Source organism: Gymnodraco acuticeps, unplaced genomic scaffold (genome assembly GCF_902827175.1).
Source record: "Gymnodraco acuticeps unplaced genomic scaffold, fGymAcu1.1, whole genome shotgun sequence".
NCBI classification, from domain to species: domain Eukaryota; kingdom Metazoa; phylum Chordata; class Actinopteri; order Perciformes; family Bathydraconidae; genus Gymnodraco; species Gymnodraco acuticeps.
Genome location: NW_022992265.1, coordinates 125,622 through 144,550, shown reverse-complemented (window position 1 = coordinate 144,550; position 18,929 = coordinate 125,622). Strand labels below are relative to the sequence as shown.

At 38.3% G+C, this 18,929-nt stretch overlaps 1 protein-coding gene across 5 annotated transcripts in view; it reads left to right on the top strand.

Moving 5' to 3' along the window:
• pitpnm3 (PITPNM family member 3) overlaps window positions 1–18,929 on the top strand; it is a 111,572-nt gene that overhangs the window by 29,010 nt on the left and 63,633 nt on the right. The gene's annotated exons all lie outside the window — the stretch shown is intronic.

Sequence of the window (18,929 nt, the reverse complement as noted above, 5' to 3'; positions counted from 1 at the left end):
CATCAAGAGGGAATACTTTTGACTCGAGGAATTTAATGAAATTTAACAGGTAGTCATTTTCATGGATTCTGCTTTTTTTCCAAGTTTCTGGGATACATTTTGGCCCTGAGTGAGACGTATGGTTAACTGTTTCTTCAAGCATCTTTTAACTTCTTGTTTTAACCTTCAAAACCTACATTTATTGGAATAACCTTGTGTCAAAGCCACTTGAGTCTCATTTCAGATTATAGGAATCCATACGTTACAGGTTATTAATTCCTGTGGTGAAAAAGGACAGTTGGGTCTTGTTTTTAAAATTGGGGAAATTTCATGAACAAATCATAAGATTCAGCTAAATATAATGGCAATTTCTCTATGTTGTGGGTGGATGATATTTAAAGTATGTGAATGATTTGTTGTATCACTAAATTGAGTGAAAATCTGATTTCAGAACAAACCAGACACAATGTATAGCAAATGAATCTTCTGTTACCTTTCATCATGCCTAATCATGTTTAAATGATTTCACTGTCCAATTCTCTGCTACATCTTTTTTTAAATTGTATGCAAGATGTCAGACTGACCAGAAATAGACACACTTGATGACTTATTTTCCACTACTAGCCTTTTCACAGTCCCAAAGGGAGTTAATCAGCGAACAAGTGGAATATTTATCCCACCAATTATCCACTACAAGTGCTTTTCCCCGAGAGATACTTATCAATGATGTGTTATTATTGTAACATGTTCTTATTTTACATTAAGTCAGTCAATACTCAGGGGTATGTTGAGAGTTTCTGGTGTCCAACATTCCTCATGTCATATACAAGCTGAAAATGTCACGATCACAGGTACAGATCAGAACCCAATAGCACGACACAGATACAACCAGTGTTTTGCAATGTTCAGTTTATTCAGGTCTGGGACAGGCAGGGTCAAAACCAGGAAATCCGTCAGACAGGCAACCAAAACCAAACAGGGAGCAGGCAGGAACTCGAGATCCGAATACAGGCAGGCAGACAGGGGTCAAAAACCGGGCAGGACAAACATCTAGGCTAGAGAATAACACACACTGGAGAGCTTGGCGGAAACGACAAGACAATCTGGCAAAGGACAAGTGATAGTGAGGTGGTATAAATACTGTGGGGTGATGAGGGAATGAGTAACAGGTGAGGGGAAGGGCCGTGAAATATCTTTACTGAGTGTGCAGGAGCAGAGATCAAAGAAGGGCTTTATCTCTTTTAATTAAATAGCACGGGGAGAGGCTGCACTCTGGGGCTTTTTATGTCAGACAAAGGCTTATACATAATAAGATGTTTGTTATGTGTGTGGTTTTAATTCATGTTATTTAGTCCATAAAGCATAGTTGGACATTTTATGAAACACTCTTATTCTTTCTCTTGCCGTGGGAAAGATGAGACAGTCGATACCACTCAAGTTGAACAATAAATATGGAAATACAGCCAGCAGCAGGTTAGCTTAGCTTAGCATAACAACTGGACACAGGAAAAAAGTTAGCCTGTTTCTATCCAAATGTCATAGCAAATCCAGCTACCAGCATCTTTTTGTTTAATCCACAAAAAAGTGACATGTTTAAATGAAATGTGTTGCATCGCGACAGGCGATCAGCAGAAGTCATTGCATCCGGACCATTTTTAAAGTGTTGGTATGCATATTGTTGTTTCATATTTGTCATATTTGACATTTCATATTCATATTCATATTTGGTTGCAACCCGGTTGCAACCCAGTCTCACGGCATTTCGTGTTCACCAACACGATTTTTAATCTATTGATTCGTGTTCACCAACACGATTTGCCCCTTTTTTTCGTGTTGCACAGCACGATTTTAAAAGCAATGTATTTCTACTGCCTGCAGCACGTATTTTTCTCCGGTCGGGTCGTGGGAGACCGGAAGCTGTGTGGTTCATAAAAACATGTTGTTACTCAATATCAAGCCACTATTATTGCTTTTATTTTAAATCGTATAATTTCGGACTTTTGTTGCCGTCTGTGAGGAAAATAAATGGGGCTCAGAGCCTCAGAATACGGAAATCTTTATTTTAAAATATTTTTTTCCTTCTAATTCGTTATACTTTTCAAAATAACACACTGTTATTTACTCACCAATAACACACAATTATCCTTACTTTTATTTATTGGTTTAATTCCATAATCTCGGGCTTTTTTGGCGTCCGTCAGGAACTGATTTTCAAAATAAAAATAACCGGAAACAGACGTAGGCCTATAAGGGACATTTCGAGCATCATTGCGATTGTCAACATTTCTGATTTTAGGATGGCCGAAGACACTACACTACCCATAATCCCCAGCTATCGTTTAGGACTACAGTCCCCGTAAGGCAGTGGTTCTCAAAGTGGGGGGCGCGCCCCCCAGGGGGGCGCAGAGGCATGACAGGGGGGGCACGAGAGACCAGGAGGAAAAATGGTTATTAAAAAAAAAAGATTACAAAAAAAAAAATCATATTTTGAAAAATTATTGATTCGAAAGTAATATGATACAGTACAGTACTATTACGTCTGGGTCTCCGTGTTTCATTAAAGCTCCGCTCTGTGTGTGTGTGGAACGAGCCATTTTGTGTGTGTGCGTGAGCGAGAGAGAGAGAGCGCACCGGTACCGGAGATCGTTGTTGTTAGCTTCTGGTGCTAGCGAGCTACGCTAACGGATATAAGGAGTTTTTTCAACAACAAAGTGGAGGAGAGTCCTCTCCTGTCAGACTGAGAGACTCAGTGAGCTAAAGGACTCTCTCAGTGTTATCTCAGTGGGTCTCAAACGTTTTGGTCACCATTAATGTAAACAATTATTTCCGAGGCACACGTTTATATGATCATTATAGTTATAAAAAAATAAGAGAATAAATGAAAAACAGGTATGAAATACTATATGACAGTAAAACAAGAATAAAGTTTAAAAGGATGATTTGTAAAATATCTATAAAGAAAAAGTCAATCTGTTTACAGTTCTGTTTCAAATGGGTGTTGAGAGATGTATCCATAGATCTCTTCATTTTGCTCTCAAAGTGCACCAGATTGATGCTTTTAACTTCAATATTTAAAAATAAATCTTTCCGGGGGAGCTTGCCCCCGGACCCTCCTATGTGAGGTCCAAATACCACCTATACAAATAGCACGTTCACCCTGCTTACACCTATATGCCGTGAGCTGATTATCGAGCCTTCATTGTAACTGTCGTGGGGACATTGTGTATGTGCGTGGGGAGTGTTGCAGTAATAATAATAATAATAATAATACATTCGATTTATAAAGCACCTTTCATTGCTCACAGCAATCCCAAGGTGCTACAGGAGGCATAATAAAAACAAACAAAATAAATAAAAGTTTAATGAAAAGCTTTAAAGTAGAAAGTTCCACTGTAGTTCCACTGTAGCGCCCGGTACATTCATGGGAAACCCTAAATGTTTGAGCACCCTGAAACGTCAAGCTACCCCACAGCACCCCAAAATAAATCTCTGGCGCCGTCACTGAGCCTGACTATTTGTGTTGGGGGGGCCCGACTTTTTTTTTTCTCCAAAGGGGGGGCCTGACAGAAAAAGTTTGAGAACCACTGCCGTAAGGTTACGCAGAGCGTCAAACTACTGTGTGAAATGGAACGAAACCACGTCAGACTATCCAAAACTGGAATCGAACGCGCCCCCAGAACTACACATGCTGGCTATTGTGTTTCGCAAAATGTTCTATGGGACGTCTCTACTGAACGTTTTCGTTTTTCCCACAATTAGAAGTTGCCAGTATTAAACACATTGGTGTTATCAAATGTAAAACATATAATTAATACATGGGTGAAAATCGCTTGTGTCCATATTAATGCGCAGCATTAATACCCACATGACAGCTCATTGTTACTTTGTAATTCTACTCCACTACAATTCAGAGGTTAACCTGGTATTTTTACTCCACTGCATTTATTTGAGTTACTTTGCAGATTCTGATTAATTATGTGAAATATAAACAACCCTTAAATCAGACTTTAGTGACACCTGAGTAAAATTCAGGTAAGGTGATTGTCAAGTGCCAACAATCAAGAGAGATATTTGATAGTTGGTGCTTGAGAAGACTAAACATGTATCTGCAATTGACATGAATGGAAACGAGTAATAAAGTATATTCATTACTCGTTATTCTCTACTAATAGTTAATTAAAGACTGTATATTATGGCTATTTTGCACATCCCTTTCAAGATTTTCAAAGGTTTATTGACATATCATATACACAACTACGGTGTAGTTATGCAATGAATGAAACACTTGTGTCACAGGTTCCTCAACAGTGCATTACAAGACATCTATCAATATGTGTGTACCTCCACCATTAAACTGTCATATTCTGCACATTTCTTATTCTATCTACATACATAAGAGTATAATTCATATGTATAATATCAGTTAAAATAAGTGCTTCAACATAGTTAACATTGCAGGAAAGCAATATATTAGACGTTAAGTACTTTGTCAGGCTTAATATTTATCTGTAGATAGATACCCCCAAAGTTTTTTTCTTATTTAAAAGAAGACCTTAATCTGTTATTTAATGTTTAAATAAAGATTAATTCGTTTTTCTGTTTTGCACCTCCTCCTATTAATATCTTTGTACATTCTGCACTAAACTGTTTTATTGTAGAGATCACTTATAGTATCTTCTTGATTTTTTATATTCTATATTTATACTTTCCCCCTATGAAAGTATGTACTCTTAATATTTTTTTAATCAAATAAAACACAATAATTCAATAACGTGCTTTAACCACTAGGAGGTGCACACAAGGTACACACAGCCATAATAACTTTGCATTATTAGTGTAGGACACTTTTGTTTTCGTACAACATCTGAAGATGTGTAGTTTTATGCATGCTTTTTATGCTTGGAGGCGTGTGGTGCAGTGGGTTGTGAGTTGGTATTCGGATCAGGAGGTCACAGGTTCAAACCCCACTGCAGTCAGCATGTCGTTGTGTCCCTGGGCAAGACACTTCACCCCAAATTGCTCCTGTAGGGATTGCCCACAGTATTGAGTATGTAAGTCGCTTTGGATAAAAGTGTCTAACAAGTGACATGTAATGCATGCTTTCACATAATTTTACAGCATATTGCTTTACTATTTCAGACTCAGTATTTACATTCTTACATTCAAAGAAAATCAGTAATATCTTTAAAAACTACAGTCCTTTTATATCAGCTGTGCACCGTTATGGTGTAAATATAACCTATCTGTGAATTAGATCAAATGTAAAAGTCAGCCGAATTAGTGTTGATACTGCAAGGAGACGTATTGTGTGAAGAGAAATTGAAGATGTTGTTTAATTGTTGAATATATTTATGATCCACGTCAAGTATTCAGTTTCGGCGGCATTTTCTCAGTTTTTCCAAAGGTCTTCTCATCTCTATAAATAAAGAACTACGGCAGATCTGTAATATACAATGCAGCCGAACCGTGTATTACAATGCCGTTATGTGATGACTTTCAAAGAGAAAAGCAAGAGCGCTCGGAATTAAGTATTATTTTATTCTTTTAAAATGTTTTCCGGATTTCATATCATATAAACACTAAATCCCAGCATGCATTGCGGCTAAAACATCCAATAAGCGAGCTTAAAACCATAGCTGAGGATCTTGGGTAATCGCTCGAAATGCCTACGTCTGTTTCCGGTTATTTTTATTTTGAAATTCAGTTCCTGACGGACGCCAAAAAAGCCCGAGATTATGGAATCAAACCAATAAATAAAAGCAAGGATAATTGTGTGTTATTGGTGAGTAAATAACAGTGTGTTATTTTGAAAAGAATAACAAATTAGAAGGAAAAAAATATTTAAAAAATACAGATTTCAGTATCCTGAGGCTCTGAGCCCCATTTATTTTCCTCACAGACTGCAACAAAAGTCCAAAATTATACAATTTCAAATAAAAGCAATAACTGTGGCTTGATATTGAGTATTTTTTTGTGTTTTTATGAACCACACAGCTTCCGGTCTTCCTCGACCCGACCGGAGAAAAAGACGTGCTGCAGGCAGTAGAAATACATTGCTTTTAAAATCGTGCTGTGCAACACGAAAAAAAGGGGCAAATCGTGTTGGTGAACACGAATCAATAGATTAAAAATCGTGTTGGTGAACACGAAATGCCGTGAGACTGGGTTGCATATTTCGACAGAACCAGACCAATTGTTTCAAACTGCATTCCTTCTTTATGCTAAGCTAAACTAACTGGCTGCTGGATGTCTTTTCATATTTAATGGACTGCCGGGAAAGTGTAATCAATATTCACATCAAACTTCTGGCCGGGAATGAGCGTATTACTCAAAATGTTGAACTATTACTTAAATGCAGGTGTGTTAAATATGGATATATTATGTAATGGTTTGAGCATATAATTGGAGCACAACGTTTTATAATCATTACTTTTTTCACAAAATATTGTGTGTGCTGAACAAAGTTCATATTTACAAAAAAGACAAATACCCACCAGCATATCTAATATTCAAGCGGGTTTTATCTTTACATTTTCATTATTTTTAATCAAGAGTGCCTTTGCTGAATTGGCTTATATAAATGGTTTGCAACAAAATGTCCCAACTAATCAAATCGGCATTTTAGTCCATATGCTCGTGGTGAAGGTACCTCTTATTTTGTTCCCGTCTTTCAGTTTGTTTCCCTCTCTAATCTGCTTATTTTTTGGCTGGCTTGTTCTTCAGAGACCCTTTCATATCTAATTTTCCATCACTCATTGATGAACAACCCTCTGTGGCGGGCCAATATTTGTCCGTTCTTGTGAAAAACCTTTGATTATCGATTCAAGTTTTAGGAAAGCAAGGTTGTCCAAGTTAACACAGCTCTATTAAAGAAGGAATTATGAAATAGAACAAAGCTAAAAAAACAAGAAATGATGGAGGATGTGTTAGAAATGTGTTTTCTGTTAGTGACAATAGTGTCTGTGCTCAGGGGAATTAGTGGAGCTCAGTCCTGCAGAAAAGGCCACACGGCAAGTTATTCCAAACGTAAACATGCACTCATGCATCCCCTTAAAAGGGAAACAGAACAAGGTCATAAAAAGGTTGTTGAAATTATGACCCAGTGCAGTTCCTCAATGCAAGACTGTGACTCACAATCCGCACTTCATATGAGAGCTGGTATCATTTATTTCTACCAGGCGCGCTGGATATATGTTTTCTTTGGCCAAAAGCAATTTCAGCTTTTAATAGAGAAGCATGGACAAACTGAAAGAAATTACACTGAAGAGCGATGGAGAGGGTATTTGTCATATATTATAGGCCTATACCACTCAAACTCTCACAATAAGCCCGGGGGTTTTATTTATGTTGTTATGATGAATGTTTTCATCCACACTGCCTAACCCATTGGAGCCAGTAAAAACACCAGAATTAATGAAGACTGTCAGGGATGTGCTCAATGTTCTGCTAAAAACGGGAGACCTGATTGTTATTGTTTTTTTATTATAGTGCTTTTCTTTCTATTTATGGATTTTTTTCTAAATGTAATATATTTTCCGGAATCTCTTATGAACAAGACGAGGCACCTCAAAGGGCTCATGCTTGAACTAGAGTGTTTACAAATGGCTATATTCAGAGATCCTTCTGTGAATTTTTTCGATACACTCTAATGTAAGTGGTTAGTGTTAAAGTGCACTGTACTTCTGAGATGCAGAGCAAAGCCTTGTGTGCAAGATGAAAGTGCAGGTCACAAGTATAAGACATTATCAGCCCATAACATTTCAAAGAAAACCATCACCATAAGAGATGACGTATATCCTTGAGGGTAGTTTGGTGTTTTCTTATCAATCATACTGGGTCAACAATGTAGGACAAGTATACTTAGTTTTAAGACAATACAACTCAACAATGATCCTAATCATTTGGCCAAAGCAACAACGGAAGTATGAAGTGTCATTTATTGACTTGCGGCTGGTAGACTACCATTTGTTGCCTATTTAAGACTGAAATCTCCTCACTTGTTTTCACAAACATTTTGCTTCAAGGTTTTTGGACATAGCCATCAGCAGTTGAGGTTGCTTTGGTACATCTTTTTACTCTGGCAGCGGCATGGGCCAGTGACATTTACTTTACCATTGAAATGTTCCTTTTTACAGCTTCTTTAATGTAGGCTAAATCACTTTTTGTAGACCTGTGTCTACCAAAACTCTGGGTCAGCAAAGTTAAGACTGTTAAACTTAAGTCATTTTTCATAAATAAAATGTCAACTGAATATCAAAAACCACTTGGGTCCTCTCAACTGGGTGATTACAGCTCAAGATGAGTTCATTTGAAATGTTTCTGGAGCTGATTCAATAACACAAGCAGCTTCCCACAGAATGCACTTTACTAATGGTACAATAAAATAAAATAATCAAAATTAAGGGTTTTAGGATTAATGCTGTTCATTTGTTGAGTCAAATTTCCAAGTTAAAATCCATGACCTGTCTGTGTGTGTTGTTTCTAATATGAACTCAGAAACGGGTTGTTCAGTTTCCATCAGTTTTAGATTGTTGTGTGTCAGTCAGTGTGCGTGCCATGGTGTCGGCTGGATGGTTTGAAGCTGTCGTCTCTGTTGATGGACTCCTGTTACATCTGCACACTAGCCCCATAGCAAATCTGCACTCACACACACAAACTAAAACACACTCTCAGGATCAGTTTTGTTATTGTCGCAGCCCCATCGAGGTGGCCTGCAGGGATGATGAAAACAGAGGTGTAACACAAACTGCTGTCAGAGAGTCTCAGACATGCAGACAGATTTAAGAGGAGATATTGAATGGCGTCATGGCCCGTCCACTTTCTCAGTCACTACCACCATGCTTTTCCCAGCAAGGAGAGGTAAAGGTCCAGTTTATCTATAATCCAGATACAGAAGCTCTCAAATGTGACTGTTCAAATGAAAGAAAGGAGATAAGTAGGCATTTGAAGCTGACAATAAAAGAAAAAAAGCAAACTCTGAAGCACTCTTCTTAGGAAAAGGTTGAAATTTCAATTGTAGTGGTTCACACAGAGAATGCAATTTTCTACCATTGAAGTGTTAGGAGCTTTGTGCAGAAACACGGTGGAGCCAGGCGCGCCGGATTCATTTTAGAAGTGGGGGGGGCCAAAAAAAGTGCGTGTGTATGGCCCAATCCCAAACCACGCCCCCTCCGTGACGGAGTGAACTCCGTGGAGTGACACATGAGGCTCCCTCCTGTCAGATGGAGGGAGTAAATACAGCAGCAAGCTTTGGGACAAACTCCCCTCTCTCCGGCAGAAACAGGAAATGCCGTAACTGTATGTAGGCCTAACAACGGTTTCAAATCAGCATCTCTTTGACAAAAAATGTAAATGAATAACTCAAATAAAACTCCAAACATCTTTAATTGTGTTACTTTTTTGTAAAGCTCTTTTAGTTTTAAACCTGATGTTTATAAGCTTCTTAGTTTTTGCAATAGTCTGTAAATATATACAACTTTATACTTATACTTTTGACAGTTTCTGCGGCCGCAGAGGTGCTGCTTTTGGGTTCATCTGGCTTCGCTGCTTCTATGATTGATGAAGGTCCAGGCTCCGGAGATGTGGATGTCAGGGATGTGACCTTCCAGTTGTTAAATTTAAGTTTAGATTGACTGTATTTAGTTTTCTTCTGCGCTGGTTCTTCTGACATGTTTGCAAGTGTATATATTATTTCTAGGTTAACGACTGACACACACAGAACAACGTAACAAATAAAGTAAACAACGTAACAAATAAACAAATCTAAGCTTTTTTATTGGTTGTAATTTACATGGATACATTTGAATGGTGTGACAATGTCCTATTTGATTGGGTTAAAATGTACATATTCTTCCTGGTATGTCTGCCTGCTTTATTTTACCTAATGCAAAGTGACCTGCTCCATCGAAATCAGTCGCATTGACCCGAAGACACATTTTGATTCCTAGCTTTCTAATGATATCAGGATTGTTTTTGTACTCCAAATATTAAGCAAAATATGTCACATGAAGATATTTCCGTTTGGATTACTGCACTCACGAGAAACACCGGCTGTTGTTATGCCTGCTGTGACGTTAAATTACTCCATTCTCCGCTTGTAATTATGCTGAAGCTTCAAAGTTGTAGGCAGGGGCGGCGGGTGCTGTAGGCTAGGGAAGGCTAAGCCTTCCCAAATATTTGTATCACTGCATCCTGGTAAAATACAAATATAATGTATAATGTCTGTGTCTTTGACATTAGCGCTGCTAGCCACCTGTGCCCTGTACTACGAAGCCAGTTCAACAGACCCTGGATATGTTTGAGTAACAAACTAACTAACAACAACAAACTAACAAACGAGATCTCGCTAAGCGGTCCTACGGCGCTGGTTATCAGCTCGGTAAATCAAGCCAGGGTTTCTCTCACCAGCTGAGAGCGCGTTCACGTGAAAGGGACGGGGTTAGCTACATTTGATCAATCACAAACAGGGACAAGTGTAGCCTACTGACAGCGCAGCGTCATACTTCATTAATGAAAAGTAAACTAATATTAGACAAATATGAACTTTAAACATCCATGACTTAAACATATAATCCAGGATACAAGCCACAGAGTTGCTGCAAGGAGAATACAGAACAACTGGTTAAAAAATAACTACCGAGTGTTTGAAAGCGTATAGTTTTATGATATCACTGCCCCGTCTAAGACACGAGTGGATCTGACTTTAATTACATTTGACTCGAGTGTTTCGTCAACATAATGTGTTGCTTAAAATAATACTTCTGCATACAGTATGTGACAATGTGAGTGTTGCACGGCCAGATACGGCTGGAGAAGCTGACTCAGATAAGGAAATATATGATATTATATGATCGATGATCTGATTGATGATGTAATATGAATGATAAGTGCGACACGTCGGCGTCTTCTCTGCATACGGCGGTTTAAACTGTATTTCCTTTATCCTGTAATATGACTTGAGAGATTTAAACTCCGCACACTGAGTTGATCTCTTTTCTATAGACGCCGGAGGCGGGCAGCGTCAGGTAAAAAAAGTTATTTAGCCTTCCCAAACCTGAGCCTCACGCGCCGCCTATGGTTGTAGGCCTATTTATCATCTGAATTTGCCGAAACAAGTTTAATATTCTGAAACCAAGACTTTGCTTATTTGAAATCAGATAAAAACCAACTGTAACGGACCCTGCCGTGTTATCTATGATTACTATGCCTTACATTCATAATTTCAGCGGGAGGGAGGGGGGGCGGCGCTGAGGAACAGCAGAGTGGCGAGAGCTGTCATCTTCCCTTTACAAGCTTCAAACATGCCTGTAGCTAATGAGATTGAAATAACAATCAAAAATAACAAAATATACACAGCTAGATCAGATTGCGTTTTAGATGCGACTTTAGAGTAGAGGGGAATTATTGAAACGGGATTTGTACAGTTTTCCGCGGCACAGTTTCATGGAAACACATCAGCTTTTGGACGACAGTCAATATGGATTCAGGAAAGATAGATCAACATCTATGGCACTAATGGAATTAAGTGAGGAAATAGCAAACTGCATGGACAATAAAAAACAAGCAGTGGGAATATTTATAGACTTACAAAAAGCATTTGACACCATAGATCACAATATTTTACTGATAAAACTGGAACGGTATGGCATCAGAGGGGTGGGATTAAACTGGGTGAGAGATTATTTAAGCAACAGACAACAATTTGTTGAATTTGTTGAAAACATAAAACAAATCCACAGATACAATTAATACTAGATAACATACACATATAAAGAGTATATGAAATTAAGTTCCTTGGTGTGGTTTTAGACCACAAAATCAGCTCGAAACCTCATATCACTCATGTAAAAGCAAAACTGGCTAAAACTATCGCAATATTGGGAAAAGCCAGATACATTCTGGACTATAACTCATTGTATACTCTATATAACACACTAATATTGCCATATCTGATTTACTGTGTGGAGATTTGGGGAAACACGTACAAAACCAACCTACAGCCGTTATGCACATTACAGAAAAGGGCTATAAGAGTTATCAATAATGTTGGATATCTTGAACACACTAATGTATTATTTTTGAAGTCACACATATTGAAGTTCATTGATCTGGTTAAATTTAAAACGGCACAAATCATGTACAGAGCCAGACATAATCTACTTCCTAGGAAATTAAAAACATTGTTCATAGACAGAGAGGGTGGGTATAATTTGAGAGGAAATCTACATTTTAAACAACTCAAGGTCAGAACAACTCTGAGAAGTATGAGTATAACAATCTGTGGGGTGATTTTATGGAATGGTTTGGAGCAGGAGTTAAAACAAAGCACAAGCATAATTCAGTTTAAAAGGATGTACAGAAACACTTTTTTGGAAAAAATAGGAGAATGAAGAAAGGTGATTGAAGATGAGAAATTATTGTATATGTATGTATAAATGTAAATCTAAGTAGGAATAACTTGCATAATGATTTAAAGGACCATCATTGATCAAGTAAGGGCTGGGAATTAATAAGCATTTGTTTCCTCCTACTCCCTTTCGGACACATATGATTTATTATTATTATTAATATGACTTTGAGACTTTTTTTGTTTTTTTTGTTGAATATACAAATATTACCATGAATGTGGATAAATACTGTATTATAACAATACGGTATTCTGTTTTTCACATTTGTTATTTTTTATTTGTTATTTTTGAATCTGTTCGAAATAAAGACTGAAAAGAAAAAAAAAAGAAAAAAAAAATCTGCTGCTAAGAAAATGTGGGGCAGGGCTGAAAAGTGGGGGGGCCAATGGCCCCCTGGCCCCCCCCCCCCCCCCCCCCCCCCCGCTTCCGGCGCCCTTGGGTGGAGCGTCATACATTTGTCTTTAAACAAGCCAATAGAATAAAGGCTTATAAACCACTTAAAATGAAGAGCTTCAGGCATTTATTGTCCTTGATGTTGTTTCGACATAAAAGCAACTTTTACTGAATGTCTTTTACACGTTTAAATATTGCAGGCTCTGCTCTCAAATCAATGGTTTTATTTTGCCAATAGCTACTTTTTTCTCAAAATGCTCAGTGGCAGCGAGAACATTTGGTTTTGTTTTTGGGTTGAGGATAACAGTCAGTTTAAGCTTGAGATGTGAACACAATATTTAGATTTGTTTCGCCATGTGAGTTTCTATTAAAAACGTTTAAAAGAAAGCTCCATAAATTAGCATTTCTTAATCATTTAACCCCGTTGAAGTGTAGGATTGACTCGTGATTTGTTATCTCATACACAAGGTCATGTTCAGAATTGATGCTTGGTGCTAAATGTAGATGTTTTGTTCATATCTGATTTCTCTGTTTGGCTATTCACACTATTTTGACCATGTGGCCAATATCAGGTTTCAGTGTGATCTGGGAAAGGTCCTCAAATCACCCGGATGCTCAAAAGAACAAAAGCAAAGATGTAACATGCATCACTGTCTTAGAGAAGTAAACAGGTAGTTCACTGAAGTCAGTATTCACAGTTTCATTTATAAATGGGAGCCAGCTGAGTCAGAGATGGACATTTTGTATGAATTGCTATACGACATCACAAACTTAGGATGCATTCAAAATAACAGATTCCATGTGATTTCTGGCACTTTTACCTGCAGTCTGAATGCATATATCAATACATCTAAAATGGATCTTTGACTACAGGGTTTTAGCTCCTTCTTGGCGGTTTTGTCTGTGGTTAGCAGCAGCGGGAGGTATTTATGCAGAATTACTTTCACTTGCAGTTTACGCCATCTGAATATTCTGATGAATTGAAGGGCCCCTCTACAGTAAAAATGAAAAATCATACCTCTCTTCTTCTCAGCATACTGCTGGTATTGCCTCACAACCCCTCAGCATCAATCAACCTCCGTTTATTTCATGTGTTTGTGCAGCTACACACATTTGTGCACAGGATTAAAATACTGAATGTGCCTTCAGGCTGCTTCAGGGAATGTCAACTCAATTGTCACTATGTTCATTGATGTGAGCTGTTTACTTTGTGTTTATCCAGATTTACAATTTGATGACAGGAATTTAAATAATGAGGGGAACAGACAGATTTAGCCTGAAAGGAAATGTATGGTGTTTGCTGCTCCTACAGTTAAATTCATAATAAATTGCCACTGGAAGTAAATTATGTTTATGTGCAAGTAGCCTATTTAAAATAATAATTAAACTTACTGGTACAATTATTTGTACTTGTACTTGATAAAAGATTTTAACCAAAAATAATTCAAAAGAAGAAGGCAAAAGGATGATTTGTGCATTATTACTTTACTAATTTACTTTTTGTTGTTTTTAGGGTGAGCAAGCATTTTAAATGCGTCTGCATTTTTATTACATTACATATAATTTAACTGCCGCAGCTTTTATCCAAAGTGACTTACAATAAGTGCAAAAACCACAAAGAATCAAACTCCGAACAACAAGGAAAGTGCAGATATATTCACTTCAAGCAAGTTCATCCCTTAAATTCCAAAGACAAAGTCATGAGATGTGGAAGCAGCCCATTGAAATGGTTCAAATGCTTTTCACAAACATGTCATGCGACTTAAGCTGGTCCTCACACTGATAGTTCAACCCGGAGAGACGTGATGTATGGAATACATATTTATTGTTACACGTCATATGAATGAAATGATTGCCATGATAATACAACAGGAGAATGGAATGGTGTTTGGCGATTAGGCCCCGGTTTGCAGGATAATCATTCAGGAGGGAAATAACCGCTCCGATGAAATCCCCGGGGTCTAGACACTGGTGGTGGCAGGGGCGGATCTACGGGGGGGGGCAAGGGGGGGCAGTTGCCCCCCCCCCCCCACTGTAGAGCCTTGCCCCCCCAGCTGCCCCCCTAACTTTTGTTTCCCTAAAACTGTACTAAAACAAACCTACACTATTTCCACAAGCTTCTCAAGCAACAAAACAAGCATTACATTAGTTAAAAGTGAATCATTTTAAATATAATTTTAGGCCCGTTAAAAACGCAGCTACGGCCCTGCATTAAACTGCGGAGCGGCGTTCACACAGACCGCGGCTCACACCGCTGCAGAGAGGGAGCGAGCTGTCCCAGCACCTATGGATCAGCTTCCCCTGGTAGCATTTCCCTTTCCACTAGTTTTGTTTTTACTAAGGACGAGAGCTTGAAACTAAATATTAATAAAACGCTGCCGTTTGAATCGATAGCGTTTAACAGACGGGCGCTGTTTGGGGCGTTACGTTACAAAATACTACGCAGACAGCGTTAGCTGGGAGATCGATCACTTTGCTAAACTACGCGGTAGCCTACTATTAAATCCACGTAAACTACACATCACAGCAATGAGGCCAGATCAATGAAACCAGGATACATCCTTTACTGTAAAAACTGGATCCAAACACAGCTGCCTGTGTGCGCTTGATCAATACTTTCTGATGTTATATTTATGATATGCTACATATTAGCTAGGCTACATGGCCCTAACGCGTAAAGTTATATAAGCATTTGTACCAGTGCTTTTCACAAGTAGACTCTTGCAGGCCAGAGTATAGGAGTGATTCAACAACAACACAAATACATATGAGAAGTGATCAGGACGAACAGAAAGAGGAAAAGAGAGTTCACTGAAGAGACCAGGAGGGTCAGAGCTGGAGGAAGATGAGGAGATGAAGAGACCAGGAGGGTCAGAGCAGGAGGAGGAGATGAAGACATTAGTGAAGAAGAAGATGAAGTATCAGAAAGAGGGACAGAGGCAGGGATCAGGAGGCAGATGAAACTCCAGCTGGACCACATGGTATGTTCTTATTCTCCTTACATATTCCATCACAGCAGCACAATCTAGCAGCTCTTAGTATTGACAAATATTGATTGAAATGTGTTGCTGCACAGGTCACCTTCAGCTCTCTGAAGAGATGGGTGATGTCATTTGTGTACTCAATTATACATTGAAATGTTGAGCTTGTCAATCTTAATCTGAAAATACAAAAACTGAAATATAGGTAAGAGAAGAAACTGACACTTTTGTGATGTAATTCCCTCAATGCAGATCACACATGGACTGATCCATTATTTTAATAGGAGGGTAAATGGTATGGCGTGACAGGGTTGAAACAAACTGAGGGACAATATTGCAATTTCATAGATAATTCAAGTATTTATTCAGAATTGATTTTTGATCAGTTAAAGTTGACAAGCATATGATTATATTAGCAGCAACATTTTGGGATAATTGGCCATTTTGATTGGTTTGATATTAAATTAATATGTAATAATGCTTAGTGAGGACATGCAAATATGTCTGTCTAATACTAAGAAAACCAATTTTTTTAAAACAAAATATATATTTAGTTTTACATTGTAATGCAAAAAAACCTGTTCCATTAATTAATTGCTTTAAAATACATTTTGTAGTTTCCTTTCATTTAAAATGGTTGAGGTAAGCTTGGGGGACTCAAAGGGCACCCGATTGTTTGTCTGAACACCTTGTTTCTCTTGTGCATTAAGAACACTTGTGTTAGGGCATGAATTAACAATAAATAAGTTATATACAGTATAAAATACCACGTACTGTCCGCCCTCCCATGCCACCCTGGCATGACCTCTTGTCCCCCCTTTGCCCCCCCATGTAAAATGTTCTAGAACCGCCACTGGGTGGTGGTGATAAGTAGGTGGGACCGGTCTGAAGGAGGAAGGTTTTAGCTTTGTCCTGGAGGAGACGGGAGGCGAGAGGGGTGGAGGAGGGTTGCGTGTGGTCACCTGAAATGACAACTGACAGGGAGGAAGAGCAGGCATTTAAGGAATTTAACGTGTACAGCAATTGGCTGCTGAGGGGTGACGCCCTCGTATTTAATGAGGGGGGAAGGGAGCAATAGAGTGACGTGTAAGTGACTCATTGTTAGGTCTTCCTTATTGAACTTGCGCTAAAGCTTTCATAAGTATAGGAGCACATACTGTAGACACACATCTCATTCCCCCATGATTTTGTTTGTCTGAGCTCTCGGTGAAACAATGTGTCTTTAAAGTAATTTACTCCATTCCCTCGCCTGTCTTCACTCACTAATCCTACATCAATATGACTATCCATGCGCAGCATCGAGAAAGAGTAAATTAAAGATAGATTTATTCCATCTCTCCTCAGAATTGTTTTGTTAAATTCCTTAGAAACCAGTCTCATAAGATAGTGTATTACTCAACATTCCTGTATCTTGTTTCATGTTGTTTAACATTTTTGAATGTATCATTTGTATTTTGTCTACCAGTAAACCTCTCTGTTTGTTGATTACATTTTGGCTGTGTTTCAGATTTTGGGAGTGTTTTAACCAGCATTATTCAGCTTTTACACTTTGGTGGTATTCCATGTCCTACAAGATTAAAATTAAATAAGGACTAACACGTACTGTGTAAGCTATTTGGGAATATGCACAGTTTGGTGTTGGAACAGTACGTAAATTGCGTGTTGCTAACACTCAACATCAGCTTGAGTGGATTTGACCCACGGACCAATACATTTCTCATTGTGAAGCGGTCCCTGCAGGTGGCCATTTCACTGATTACTCCTTCTTCTCCCATTGAAGATGTGTTTATGGGGAAAATCAGTTGCTGCAGGGTTTGATTTGAATGAAACTGCTTCACAAACAAACCTGCTTCGTATATATTGGCTGCACAACGATAAGCAAGGATAAGACAAAGAAATAACCTAGATAACATCTACTTTCTATAACATAGAAAGTGTGTTCAAATAACCATGATCTTTCTATTAAAATAATACAAAGAAAACAGGCCACCTATGTGAAAGTATTCAGGCCACATGCAGAATTTCCACATAAAATAAGCTGTATCAAATAAACATACTGTACATGAAGAGCTGCTGTTTTAAGGAGCAGGCTATAAAAACAAATCTGTAACAGTGGGATACACAATAGCTTTTGATTAAATGTGTTGCCAAGTGGCCCATATGACAGCTCTAGGAAGACAAGATGTATGAAGAAGATATACTCCATTTTGAAAACATATAAAAGGCTTCTTGCACCATGCAAACAAAACAAAAGACATAAAAGAATGAGTTAAAGGTTTTGTATTTTCAGTGTGTGTACAGTAAACAATAATTAAATCTCAACATGTAAATGTCAGGGATGAGCGAAGCAGGCAGGACGCAGATTTCTCAGAAAAAGCACCTTTATTTCAAGGCTATAAAGAAACAAACAGAACTCTTCCCTGTGAACACAGTCCAACAACAACAAGGAACTAACAAAGACTAACAGAAAACACAGAACCTAAATGCACACAGGACTAATCAAACAAACAAGAGACAGGTGAGGAGGGAGGAGAAAACACAGGGGCACCAGGTGAACACAATCGGGTAATCAGGGAGGCAAAACAGACAGAAAGCAACAGGCAAAACAGGAGGTGAACACTTTTACAAAATAAAACAGGAAACCAAAGACAGAAAAAGACAAAACACAACACAGACAGATCGTAACAGTAAAAGTTCCACACAATTTCTTGTGTAAATTATCTTCCCTATTATTTTATCCAATTTTCAGATTACACACATATTATTATGATATATGCTTATGAGCTGTAGTCATGGTGTTTTTAAGGCCATCCATCTTTGCTAGCCTAGTAGCCACCTGACAGACTGTTTACGCCATTTTAGAGGATAATCCCCATTCCCTCAGCAATCTTTTTATAGTGCAGCGGGAGTTGAAGGAGCCTAAAAATAATACCAGAGGTTGTGTGTTAGTAATTCCAATGCTAATTCCAACTAATGCAGGATGGTAAGATCAAGAAACAGAGAATGCAGCGCCAACAAAACAATTGTAAGTGATAGAGATCACCTGAGGTCATTTTCTCATTGTTCAAAAATCGCAGCATCCATTTCTCTCTATTCCACTTGACACTTACTCACCGTGAGCTGACAGGTTGAAGGATGTTTCTAAATCTCTTTTTTCTCTCCCTCTGGG